Raw genomic sequence first — 14,698 nt, forward strand, 5'->3', positions numbered from 1 at the left:
GTGTGATTGAGATTAATTGTGGGACCCCCTTGAAAATGAGATGGTAGATCTCAAAGGGTTTATCCCAATGAACAAATATCAACTATATGCACAAATACAATATTGTAGAGCTGCCTATTAAACACATGAATTCAGAAGAGGTGAACTTATATGCTGATCACTGTAGCCTATACATTGCCTACATAATCCTATTAAATATATACACAGAAATATAGAATATTATTGAAAATGTAACACCATCAAAAACTGACGAGTTAGTAAACAGTAAAACACAATACCTTCATAATCATCGAACAAACCTGAACCGGCCTTTCTGCTACAGGGAGGTTCAACCCATCTGAGGCCACACAATAGCAGTGGAAAGCAGGACCCAGTCAAGGCAGTGAAGTCCTCCCTTCTAGCAAAAGAAGATGCACTGCCTGAAAGAGCTTGTCCAGTTGCCAGATGGTAAAGCCTGCCTACACTGCATTGCGGACAGTGAAGCCCACAGCTTCTGACCAGCTGAGATCCAAACAGCTCTCTTGTTTCTTCTGGTTAACATTAGGGCCAACCGGACTGATGGAGACAAGCTGCCTCATATTGAGTTTAGCGACACAGTCCAGTGAACGGCTAAATCCCAAAATGTGCATTCTTGAAACACACAGGCAATCAAAACTAAATGTATATATATATATATATATATATATATATATATATATATATATATATAAATAGCGCTTCTCATACATAATGCAGCACAAAGTGCTTTAATATATGAAATTAAATTATGTAAATAATGATTATATGGTTAAATTTAAGATTTAGTATAAAACAAGTGCTGCTTAAGGAACACGCACACAAATAATGAGATTCTACTAAATTAGAAAATACACTTACCCTGATGTGATGCATCAGGTCTTGGGCTGTTCCATGTTCCAGGAGTCGAGAGCCCAGATAACTGCATTTAACACATTCAATTTCCTAAAAACGATCATGTTCGTCAGGCTGCTGGTAATTTAATGACTGATTCAGAGACTCGTTGAACATTAAAGGCCTGTGCAGACCGAAACGTTTTTCGCTCGCGTTTTCCATCAGCGTTTTAACGCCTCGTGACTAAATAACGGGCGTCAATGTGATCTTGCACACCAACGTGCAAAACGGCAGGCGCAAAAGCGCCATTTTAGAAAAAACGCCTCATGCTCGTTTTGTTTTTGTTTTGACTCGCGGCGTCAAAACCTCCACCAATGACATCGGCACTTTTGTTCATGTGCATGGAGCTGCTGAAGTTACAGTAAACAGCACTTGGAGGCGATCAAGCGCTAAACTGTCAATGAGAACACACAGTGAAGAAGAGGCCCAGAGGCGATGTGAACGTGGAGCTGCTTATTGCTCTTGTGAACATTAATCATGTCTTCATCACTAGAGCTGGAGCTGCTGCTTTAACCATCCATGCTTGTTCGAGTCACCAGTAAATTTAGCAACAAGCATGTCAACTTCCTCTCCTCCTCTTCTTCTGTGTTATAAGCGGGTGTCAGAAGCTCATAGTTGTGCAGCGCCATCTAACGTCAGGGAGTGATTTTGAATACTCTTCTGCTTGACACCAGTGAAAGGCGCTTGTGTTTGAAAACTGAAAAACGTCTCGTAAAATGCTGACGATAAACGCAAACGAAAAGCGTCCCGGTGTGTACGAGCCTTAACACAAACAAGCCAGCTTTGTTGATGGTGTCAACGAGCTGCTGCTTAAAGTAGGGTGCCAGCCCAAATCTCATGATGTACCCAGTTCTGTCCTTGCCACAGGTGGCATGTATGAGAATGCCTTCATTTGAGTTCAGTGAGCGGTGATTCGCCGCAGTGTAAAGTGCCCAGATAACCTCCGCGCACATTGCTGATGTGCCGCTCTTAGCCACCCTGATGTCAGTAGACGTCAGGGCAGAGGTTGCTGTCATAGCCGTTTCGACAAGGTCAGCTGTCGTGTTGGGAAGTGGCGTGGCTGGTGGTGCATAATAGGGCTGTGCAATTAATCGAAAATCCGATTTGGATTTTGGCTTTTAACGATTATGAAAAACCATTAATCGAGATAAACGATTATTCCATCACGTACCGCCCCCTTCCCAGTTGTACACGTGTGAAAACTCTTTGCCTCTGCAAAGCTCAGTTCCATGTGAAAATGACTAAAAGCATGAGCTGTAATGTAACTTCAGCAGCACGGGATGCGCATCACTCACATTTTTAAAAGCGCAAAAGAGGACATGCTGTTGTGTGTGTGCGCGCCGTGCTTAGCCTCTGACAGGTAGCGTGTGTTTGTTTGCGCGCGCGCCGCGCTTAGCCTCAGACAGCAGAGCACACACATCTAACGCGATCTTAATGTGAGTGCTTTAATGGTGAAATTCATATTAACCCTCATTTGTGTAATAAACTAACAAGTTGAGAATCAAAAGACACGAGAAAGAGAAACTATATCAGAGCCGCACTCTTAAAGTGACAGCGTGCGATATTCCTGCTGCTGCCGACTGCTTTTATCATTAATCAATAATAAAATCAAAAATACAGTGAAGATGCTTAAAGCGCAGTTTAAACAACAGATTTAATAACTCATTTCTAATAACTGATTTCTTTTATCTTTGCTATGATGACAGCACATTATATTTTACTAGTTGTTTTTCAAGATATTCAGCTTAAATTGACATTCAAAGGCTTAATTAGGGTAAATAGACAAGTCATTGTATAACAGTAGTTTCTTCTGCAGACAATCAAACATATATATTGCTTAAAGGTGCTAATAATATTGAGCTATTAAAATAGGTTTCAAAATATTCAAACCTGCTTTTATTCTAGCTGAAACAAAACAAACAAGCCTTTCTCCAGAAGAAAAAAATATTATAGGAAATACTGTGAAAAAAATCCCTCTGTTAAACATCATTTGGGAAATATTCATATACAAAAATAAATTCACTGGAGAACGAATATTTTGGACTTCAGCTGATGATCGTTTTGAATAATCGTGATTACAATTATGACCAAAATAATTGTGATTATGATTTTTCCCATAATCGAGGAGCCCTAGTGCAGAATAACTGGCGATGGAAAGCTGCCATTCTCTGTGGACAACAGCAGCCTTGTGGCTGGCACCCTGCATGTGCCGGTGTCTGTGGGGTTGTAAAAGGTAGTAAATGAAATTGGCCAAAATTAAGCGCATTAAAGGAGAGGGTGCTCGCTGCAGAGCCATTTGAGGAGAGCTGAGCTCCAGCGAGGGGGAGCATGAGCTGTTGCTCCTCCTCCTGTAAGCTGTTTTAATGCGTACACCAACTCCACCCCTAACCCTACCCCCAGTGACATCACTCGTAGAAGAAGTGCAAAAAAGGTGGAGCTCAAGCTTAAGCTCCCCCTCGCTGGAGCTCACCTCTCCTCAAATGGCTCTGCAGCGAGCACCACTTGCATTAAAGGGTACCTATGGTGAAAAATCTACTTTTCAAGCTGTTTGGACATACATGTGGGTAAGTATAGTGTATGTACTGTCATATTGGGCTGATATAAACACATACAGTCCTTTTTTTTTTCAATTTAACAACATATAATCGGTGGACCAATTGGATCAGTTTTCAGATCGACCGCAACTTGATGTAGGAGTGCGACCCCCCCCCGCCCACCAATATTGATTGACAGCTGCACGCATTAACATGTTTCCATAGTGATGCATATAATTACATCGACAAGACAGGACGAGTGCAAAGCCACCGGGAATAAAGAGACTGTTCAGTTTGCTCATCAGACGTGATCAAGAGTGAGCTTTACAAGATTAACATGTTTTAAAACTTTTGCACATGAGTAATGAAGTACAGCAATTCACTTCATCAGCACAGCAGCGTGTCTCTCTCACTGTCTTTAACTGTGTGTGTGTCTGCGCTATGTGTGTGTGTGTGTGTAAAAAAGCCATTATTAAGTTATGCACATTTAAAATAGGTGTTGTATGACAATTATATCCTCTCTGATGTTGAAGAAAAGGTGTGGCGTATTTAGTGAGTCGCGCCACCACGAATCCGTTCAGTTCAGAATCAACCGAATTAAGCAAGCGTCTGCGAATGAGTTCAGTTCAGAGTCAACCGAATGATAAATCGAAAGTGAATCAGTTCAGGAATGGCGATGTGAAAGCAGAGGTCCTGCAATCTCATCTGTAATGGCGTTAAACAGTAGATTATCGTCTCGTTCTGAAGCACCTTCACGTTGTGAACTGCAGAAGAGTGTATTATAAAAGGATAACAGCGGACGGGCTTTAATAACGCTCATAGGTTGTGCAGAAGTCTCGCTCGTGACGATCTTTGCAAGTGCGTCATTGAAATGCGAGTTTCACTCGACAGTATATCATATTATACTACTGTGACTGTCAGTAATTTTTGTTTAATTGATGTACAGCTTCTGCATTATTCATGTAATGTTTGAGTATTTAATTATGTCTGCATTACTATACTCTACATGCATATTGTATGGCTAGGACACATTTGTAGCGCTGCTGGTGTCCATCATACAATTATACAACTTTATTACTGACCACGTTAATTTGTTCATTATAGAACCACACATGTGCAAGAGTCGCATGAAGCAGCATCATAATAATTCAGCAACATCCACTACTGACTGAAATTCCTGCTCTTCTCATCGCGGGAGGATTCATTGTGCACCAGCGGCCCTGAGACTGTAGCTCAAACACCAGCTTCATTCACCCTCCTGTGTCTGAATATGTAAAGGACTTTAAAACAGTTTCCTTATTATTGATTTGTGAGCAGTCAGCATTATTTCTTTACATCATATATTGTGAACTTTGCTTTCATTATTATTTGCGCAGGCCTTCGCTAATTTGATGTATGTTTTGTTTCATTTGAATAATATTAATATTTGAGAATTAATATATCCTCTAAGTAAACACCTACAATTCAGTACGTCTGTGTTTTTCTTTCATGGTTATTGGACATTAGAAGTGTTAATATACACACAGAGACGATTGGCACCGTAACTAACCAGTGCAACCCAGTCCTTCATAACAGTGTGTGTCTGCGCTGTGTGTGTGTGCGTGAACTCATTGTTGCAACTCCACAAAGAAAATGCATCAGATACTGATGGTAAAGTTCTTACTCTAGTTTTTCTCAGAAACGTTACGTGAGATCTGCTTCCTGAGGCAGCCGAGGGCGTGTTGAGGCATGTTGCTGACAGGCACGTGGGAACGGTGGGCGGGGAGGACTAGCCTTAAAGGCTCAGTGCAAAAAAACAGCAACAACCTTTTCCCAGCTACAATACAGACACTTCAGACAGCTCTAATAAATACTATGAGGGGTGTTTTGAGCTGAAACTTTACAGACACATTCTGGAGACACAAAAGACTTTTATTAAATATGAAAATAGGGGTAACCTATGTGCCCTTTAAAAAGTATAAAAAAAATAAAATGCATCATCTGACAAGGTATTACATTTCCAAGTCCAATTTTTTAGATTAATTCTCAATTTGTATTCAGAGCAGGCCTTTATTCTCAAATCTGCATGGATTTATTTATTTGTTGAGAGTAGGACCTGAGCAATATCATGTGAGGTGATGTGGTAGATTGACAACAGAGCCGCAATGTCAACACACCATGGCTCGGAATTGTGACCATTTTGGTGGCTTTTGTGCCTGAAATTTAATCTCTGTGACCACATGATATATTTGGGAGCGTTTGTGCGACTGCATATAATGGCTGTAGTGCGACCTGTTTTGATTTTTCGAAAAGTGTGCTGAATCAGTCTTCCCTTCTACTATATTAGTCCATAATGTTATCCTTATGTTATTATGCCTCCTAATGTCTCCTAATGTTATTATGCTGGGTGATTTTAATATTCATATTGATGCTGGCAACAATATTAATACAATCGACTTTTTATCTTGCTTGGTCAGCTTTGGAATGCAGCAATTTGCTAATTTCCCTACACACACTAAAGGCCATACCCTTGATCTCATCTGTTGCTCTGGAATAATCCCTAACAAATGTACTGTTTCTGATCTTCTTATATCTGACCATTTCTTAGTGTCTTATTGTGCTCAGCTTGCAGTTTTTAAATTGCAGTCACCCCGGACAATCAAATTTAGAAACGTTAAGAACATTGATTTACTACATTTTTCAGATGTACTTAATAGTTTGGCATACAATGTGGACTCATCTTCTGCTGATGCTCTGGTGTCTATTTACAATAATGGACTATCTGAAATTTTGGACACTTTTGCACCTTTACAATCCTGGACTGTCTCTTTTTCTGTTTCTGCTCCTTGGTTTACTTCTGATCTGCATCAACTCAAAACTAAAGGTCGCAGGTTGGAACGGTTGTATAAGAAGTCTGGGTTAACTGTCCACAAAGAAATGTTTACAGAATATGCTCATCATTATAAGGAAGCATTACTTAAAGCAAAATCTGACTATTATGCTAACAGAATAGAATCTAGTCAGGGTAACTCTAGATTACTCTTCTCTGTAGTTAAAAAATCATTAAGTTTTCCTGACACATCACTTTCTTCTTCAACTGAGTATTAACAGCCTCCTGTCTTTTTTTGAAACAAAAATTAAGGACATTCATCATCAATTACATACAAATAGTTCAGCCCCTGACTTCAGCCAAAATGTTTCTGAAATCATCACACATTTCTCTTTTGATACTTTTACCTTACCATCTACCGCTGAAATAGTTGGTCATATACAGAAATCTAAAACTACCAACTGTCTGCTTGATCCACTTCCTACATGCTTAGTTAAGACCTGTCTTCCATCATTGTCCACACTGATTACTAACATCATTCACAAATCACTGGATTCTGGATCTGTCCCATCTTTACTTAAAACTGCTGTAATCACCCCAGTACTAAAAAAACCTGGAGCTGATTCATCCAATTTGGCCAACTATAGACCAATTTCCAATTTGCCATTTGTCTCAAAAATACTGGAAAAATGTGTTGCGTCTCACCTTCATAAATATCTTGCTAATAAAAATTTGTTTGAGCTCTTCCAGTCTGGTTTTCGTCCCAACCACAGCACTGAGACTGCTCTTGTCAGGATCACTAATGATCTACTACTGGCAGCAGACTCTGGTTTACTGTCAATTCTTATTCTCCTGGACTTGAGTGCAGCCTTTGACACGGTTTCGCACGAGGTTCTTTTGAATAGGCTTGCCTCACTAGGGATCTCTGGCACCCCTCTTTTATGGTTGAAGTCATATTTTGAAGATCGTACTCAGTTTGTTCAAATTAAAGATTTTAAGTCAAAATCACAGATTGTCACTACTGGTGTCCCACATGGTTCTGTACTGGGTCCACTCCTGTTCATCATATACTGTTTCTACTGCCTCTTGGTCACATTTTCAGTAAATACAACATACAATTTCACTGTTATGCTGACGATACTCAACTCTACCTGTCCACCAAGCCCTCCTGTTCTTTTCCTCCTCCTGCTTTGAGTAGATGTTTAGCTGAAATAAAAATCTGGCTTTCAGATAACTTTTTAAAATTAAACAGCAACAAAACTGAAGCCCTTCTCATCGGCACTAAAAGTGTTTTGGATAAAGCTGATAAATTCACTATAAACATCGATAACAGTACAATTTTTCCCTCCATGCAGGTAAAGAGTTTGGGTGTCATCTTGGATAGCACACTCTCATTTGAATGTCACATTAATAATATTACACGTACTGCATATTTCCACCTGCGTAATATCACTCGTCTCCGCCCTTCTCTCACGACTAATAACACAGCCATTCTTATCTACGCATTAGTTACTTCACGTCTTGACTACTGTAATGCACTTCTTTCTGGACTTCCTTCCAAACTTCTCCATAAACTCCAACTGGTTCAGAACCATGCAGCTCGTGTCATCTCTAGGACCCCATCTCACGAGCACGTCACACCACTCCTCTATCAGCTTCATTGGTTTCCAGTAAAGTATCGAATTGATTTTAAAATATTACTTCCAACTATTAAGGCACTTCTTAATCTCGCTCCTCAATATCTCACTAAACTTCTCCATATCTACACCCCTTCTCGTACCCTTAGGTCAGCTAACAACTTCACTCTGGCACCACCTCGCACTCGACTGAGCAAAATGGGAGACAGATCTTTTAGCTCTATGGCTCCTGGGCTATGGAACTCACTTCCAGTAGATATTATGAGCAGTGATAGTCTTCACAATTTTAAATCACGTCTAAAGACCCATCTTTTTAAGCTGGCTTTTACTTAACAATTTTTTTATCATGTTTTTATTTTGTTCTTTTATATTCGCTATTGCGTTTTAACTTGTTTGGTCAATGATTGTTTTTAGTAATGTTTAAGTTGTTTAGCATGTCTGCTGATGCTTACTGTAAGGCTTTAGATAAAAAATTTAGATAAAGGCCCACTGAGACATCTTGATTAATCATTCAGCTTTACGCAGACGTGTAAGTTATCTGCAATATGTTACTCCATTTTTTTAGATTAGAATGTCTTTATTGTCCCCGAAGGGCAATTGGGTTTACAGCAATAGCCGACAGTTGACAGCAACAAGTCAGACTCCTAAAATAATAAAACAAAATAACAGTAAACAATAACATTAATCATGAAGCAAAAAACAACTTAAAGCTTGTTTAGTAACCCTACTGCAGTTGGAACAAATGAATCCAAATATCTGTTGGACCGTGCCCATCTAGAATAAGTATACCCTCTGCCTGATTGCAGGAGGCAAAACGTAAATAAAGTGTGTTGTTCTCATCACTTTCTCAAACATTGTTCTCAAACATTTTTGGAGGGTATTCAAAAAGGTAGTAAAATGTATTAAATTTAATTTAATTAGTTCTGTAAATACCCTGATGTGGGACTTTTTCATTAAATTCTTTTTTTTATGCCCATCGACAATATACTAATTTTCTCTTCACAATATGTACAGTAGGGCTTGCGGATGTTTTCAGCGGCAGGTTTCAGCCATTGTTTAGACTCTTGTTTCTCCAAACAGGAGTTCGCAAACGTACATTTTCCCATTTTGTCGTCTGTTTCGCTCTATAATTCCGCTACATGTGGAGAGCGTCACATCACCTTCCAGCGCTTGTCGCATTTTACGTGACATCACCCAGATGAAGCGACTTTGCCGAGCACGCTGTGGTTAATATGAGGAAAATAAATATATTGATGCTTTCTTGGAGTCAAACACTTCAGACAACGCTTGAACAAAATGTAAGACCTCGCAAAAACCTGATTAAGACTTTTAAAAACCTTTTAAGGGGCTTAATTTTCTCATAATTGATTTATCAACTTTTAAGAGCCTGCGGACACCCTGTAAAAACCTGATCTTTAATTTGTCTGTAAATATTTTCAATGCTGACTGTACATTGACTAATATAAATGTCTAAAGTCTCATTCCTGTAGACATAACCTCTTTATCTATTTTGATGTCTCGAGTCTGAAGGTCTACTATAAGTAATGACCGTGTTAGAGTTGTCTCTGCTCTGTTGTGGACTGTGAGCAGTGGTTGGGGCAGTCTGGTTCCTGGTCCCCGCTGTGATTGTGTCCAGGTGTGTCTCGTTAATTACCGGTGTATTTAAACTCTTCTATCCCCTGTGCTTTGTTGATGCCTGTTCTCTGTTGGTTTACAGCTCAGAGCCTTGGCTTCCTTGTGTTTTCTAGATGCAGACTTTCCCTTTAACAAACTTAACCCAGAATACAGAAGTGACATTGTGACTAACACAGCTCTGTGTACTGTCAGAGGAGGAGAGTCAGTGCTTCAAATTAAGAACACTTTACCATAAAAATAAAAGAAAAAACTCATGTAATTTGGTCTAACCCCATTATAAACACTTTATGGTGCGTTATTGTTTATAATTACTCATTTATTTGACTCCAGTATTGTTTTATAGTGTTTATTTCATTTCTCCAGCCATAATGCTGCATCAATCCTGAACATAGGAACTCTGCCTAGGAATTGTTGAGCGGGTAAAGGATAAGACATTGTGATTGGTTGATTTTTCTCAGCTCCGCCCACTATGCTACGGTAGTATTACAGCGAGCGGGAGAGTTGTTCAGTGCAGTACGAGAGATTGAGGTGAGCGGGAGGAGGACACCGTTAGCTCTGTAACACAGTGGATTTACTCTTGCTAGATGAGGGATTGTAAGAAAGCTTATTACCAGGAAAAGTAATATAAGTGGGTGTCGCGAAGGACTGTAAAGAGGGTTAGGGAGTCGCGGAAGAAAGCGAAAGTGAGCACCGGACGGGGGAGAAGGGCGGTTGAGGAGGGGGATCAGTAAAAAGAGGTGCCGGATCAGATTTTAGTGGTTCTGGATCCGGCGTGTTCTGGCACAAATAAAGCCCTGTATGTAGGAAATGTCTGCAGGTGCATTGTTTTATTTGCAGAGTGAGGTCAGATTATTAGTGCAAATCTGTATTAAGTAATACGGCTGTTTTAATGCAGGTCAGGCTTATAGTGTCTTTGATTTTCTTCTGGAGAGAATATGGCGAGACACCCAGCCCGATTCTGTGGTTTTATTTTCAGTGAATTTTAAGTGTTTGGCAGTTCAACAGGATTATAGGAGTATGATTTTTTATTTATTTTTTTTTTACTTTATTGAACTTAAAAGGGATTTATGTGAGACTTTTTTTTTTTTTTTGCATTAACTGTTATAAATGCAAGAAGTACAAGTTGTCTCTAAATGCTACTTAAAAGTTTCTGATTTCAAAGTCTTTAAGATAAATAGTTGATTTTGGTTTTCTGATCATTTTATTTAGCCAAACTTGCTGTTCTTACCTGTACCAGGATTACAGTTGAACACACTGATAGTGGACAACTTCAAGTAAAAGCATCTCATTGAATGACATGAACACACACTGCACTGGGCTGTGGGGAGAGTAAATTCTGTCTAAAGAGTCAAACGGGGTCATTTTTGAGCTCATAAAAACAAAAGAAGTGAAGTCTCAGTGTACTCCAGATGATGGGAGTTCAGTTGATTTATAATGTAAATCTACAAACCTGCTGATGATAGCGTAAGACTAGGGACAGCAACCTATATAGACTGAACTGATTTGAGCAAATACAGATGTTACCGTGTTGATTAACTATACAGTTCAGCATTCGGAGTGTGACGATAACTGCATCACCGCCATAATAAGATCTCAACCGCGGTGATGTGGTTATTACCGTCATCACCACCTAATTTTAGTTTATCATTTATTTTTGCTCATGAATCTTTCAGGATTGTATAGAAAAACAGAATAAACAAAATAAAAATAATTAAAGACCTAAATATTTCACTTACTGAAAACACTTACTGAATCATTTTTAAATCCTGCATAGGCTTTTTATTAATTCAGGTTTATTTTAATAAAGCAGGCCTATTAGCTCAAATATATCAGTCCACAGAAAATAAGCATTTTAATGCACCGCTGTAATTCCTACAAATCTTTTTATTAACATGTTTAATACAAGTCTTTATTTTAACGATTATGACTTGAGAATATATGATTTTACCTCAGTGCTGCACTTTTCTCCCTCTCTCTTGAGCTGAGTTCAGATAACGGAGTGTGAAGGAGTTAAACTATATTCAGTTTAATGTACAGTGTCAAACTGGCACAGGAATATCAGTAAATTGTAAATGTAGGTATTGTTAAACTGATTAAATGTAGGTCTTTTTTACAGAAGCTATATTACGGACAGTTTCGATTACACAATTAACCTGTACAGCATGTCTTTGGAATTGTGGGAGAAACTGGAAAACCTGGAGGAAACCCACGCGAACACGGGCAGAACATGCAAACTCCCATTTGGAAAATTGCAGTTATTAATAGTCCTTATATAATATCAATTTTTAAAATAGCCTACATAATCTAGGAATCAAACAAGTCCTCAGCGCTGCACTTTTCTCCTCTCTTGCGCTGATTTCAGGTGACAGTGTTGTGAAGTAGCCTCGTGTAATGTACAGTGTCAAACTGACACAGGATTATCAGCAAAAAGGCTTTAAGGCTGATCAAATGTAGAGCTTTTTATTTTTCCCCCCAGAAGCTAATAATGCGCGAATGCTGGGGCCGCGGTGATGAGACCACTATTGCATATAAAGTAGGCTATAGCATATAATTTTGTATAAAGTTCATAAATAAATGTAGCCAATATATCACAGGGGTTTGTGTAGCAGCAATTACAGAAGAGCATTAATTAAAAAATTTTACCGTCGAGCGAAACAAACCACCTGTGTAGCGGATGGGGACGTACATTAATATACAGTAGAAAAGTATACAGCATACAGAAGAAAGATATTTTTGGGACTAATTTCGTTTTGTACAATTTATATCTTAATTTTTGTCGGTCAGGGATCTACAAAATAAACAAGAATAACGAATAACCTTTAAGGTAAAGCGATGTGCCTCCAGATCCGCTATATGCCGCAGCAAAAACACAAACATTGCCTGCTAAATACAATTATAATATAAAGAAAATAAAAGTGAAATATTCAGTTTCGAATGATGTATCTTTGTAAACTGTATGATCTAAATGAATTGAGCAGCCTATATCATGACTGTTCATGACAAACATTCATTTTTCAGTGTTACGACCTCAAATGTCAGGGCTGAGGTTGAACATAAATGTTAAAGAAAATAAATAAACAGATGGCAGGTCATGACTTAAATAGCCTTAAAGCTTGTTTTATTGTGAGGAGGAGGAGATTGTATTGACAAGAAAACAGAAATGAGCGCAAAAAAATTGCTTTAGGGCTGAGCAAGGCCAAATCAATAAACAAAATATTTGCTAACTCCACCTCGAAGATAACTTGCCTAATGAGCCAATAGAAATGCAGAACATATATTACAAATACTACCCTTACTCCTTAACTAAACCACAAACCAGAATAAATGTCAGTTCAAAGTGAACTGAGGGCAGTGTTGTGGAGGGACACCTCTGTATGTGGGTATGGGCAGCTTCAGTTTGGGTTGGAAAATCTAGAGGGAAACACCCAAAATAGCTCCAATGTTTAAAAGGTTATGCATCACCTCAAATCTGGGCTCACACAATGCTTAAAGTGCTTGAATTTGGCTTTTAGAAACTCAAAGCCTGGAAAACTTGGTGTTTTTTGTTGAAAACTGTGTAAAATTTAAATGAGAACTTCTATGCCGTTTTCATGCTGGAAAAATACAAATGTTTGTGAACTGTTGTGACAATTTAATGCAAAAATACCCGCACAAACTACCCGGGTTCCTAAGCCGTGATTTGACTGACATGAAAAGTGGCCAATCACAGTCGACCTTGTCTAGTTTTATGTGACATGTTAGGGGCGGGACAAAGACCTTTCTGTGCTGCAGAGACCGAAAAGAAAAAAAGACTATTGGAATAATGCATTTTGTTAGTTTTCACTGTAGAGATGTCCATGTTATTAACTAGAGTAATTACACCGCGGACATACTTCCTACCATTTCAACATTTACACACACGTCTCGCTGTCTTCTCTCCGACAGTGAGTTGACATGCCTCTGACCTGTCACTCTTCTACAGTCTGAATGCCGGCGCAGGTATTGCACAATTGACTGTATGCAATTGCGATCTCTTCACCATTAAAGTAGACATTATTTATAATAATAATACCCTTTATTTATAGGTGCCTTTCAGAGCACTCAAGGACACTTTACAGTATGACACAGGCACATTATAAAAACAAGACAGAAGAGTAATAAATCATAGTGTTAATCCATAAAATCATTAAAAGCAATCCCGAACAGAAAGGTTTTTACCTGGGATTTAAAATTGGAGATAGAGTCCACCTGACGAATATCTAACGGCAGGGAATGCCATAACTGCAGTGCTGTGCAGCTAAAAGCCCCGCACCAAATGACTTCATCTTAACATTTGGAACTGACAATAGTTCAGCAGCAGAAGACCTCAGTGAGCGCCGAGGAGTGTACCAGTGAAGAAGATCAGAGGTAATCAGGTGCCAGGTTGTGAAGAGCTTTGTAAGTTAATAAAAGAATTTTATATTGTATACGATAAAAAACAGGAAGCCAATGCAAGTGAAAGAGAAGTGGAGTTATGTGTTCAGAAGCACGCGAGCGGGTGACTACCCTAGCTGCTGAGTTCTGGATTAACTGTGAAAGTTGGTTAAAAGGGATATCAGAAAGGAGAGAATTGCAATAATCAATCCTTGATGTAACCAGAGCATGAGCAAGCACTTCAGCACTCTGTTGGCATAGTGAAGGGCGAAGTCTTGCAATGTTACGTAAGTGAAAAAATGCAGATGTGAAATATTACTGATGTGTGAATTAAACGAAAGCTTGACATCTAGTATAACCCCGAGACTTTTAACGAGCTGTAAACTTTACTGGAGAATTATTGATAGAGTAAAGGATTGAGCTTTAGAAAGAACAGAGAGCCAACCAGAAGGGCTTCAGTTTTACTGGCATATAACTTAAAGTTACTGGGCATACACATATTATCTAGCAGACATTTAGTAAGATTGGAGGGAGGTTGAGATTGAGCATTCTTAGTAGACATATAAACTTGCGTATATTCAGCAAGAAAGTAAAAATTTATGCCATAGGAACGAAATATATGACCTAAAGGTAAAATGTAAATAATGAGGACCCAACACAGATCCCTGAGGAACACCATGAGTGACTGAGACTGCATCAGAGCGACTGTTCTTTACCTGGATTCTTTACCTCTTTACCTTTACCTGTTTTCTGTCACTTAAGTAAGATTGTGACAGAGCCGC

The 14,698-nt window shown here is 38.9% G+C and overlaps 1 pseudogene; it reads right to left on the bottom strand.

The window, feature by feature from the left end:
* Positions 1–254: 254 nt before the first annotated feature.
* LOC147835848 (uncharacterized) lies at positions 255–1,862 on the bottom strand (annotated as a pseudogene).
* Positions 1,863–14,698: the final 12,836 nt, after the last annotated feature.

Source organism: Danio rerio, chromosome 7 (genome assembly GCF_052040795.2).
Source record: "Danio rerio strain M-AB ecotype USA chromosome 7, GRCz13ab, whole genome shotgun sequence".
NCBI classification, from domain to species: domain Eukaryota; kingdom Metazoa; phylum Chordata; class Actinopteri; order Cypriniformes; family Danionidae; genus Danio; species Danio rerio.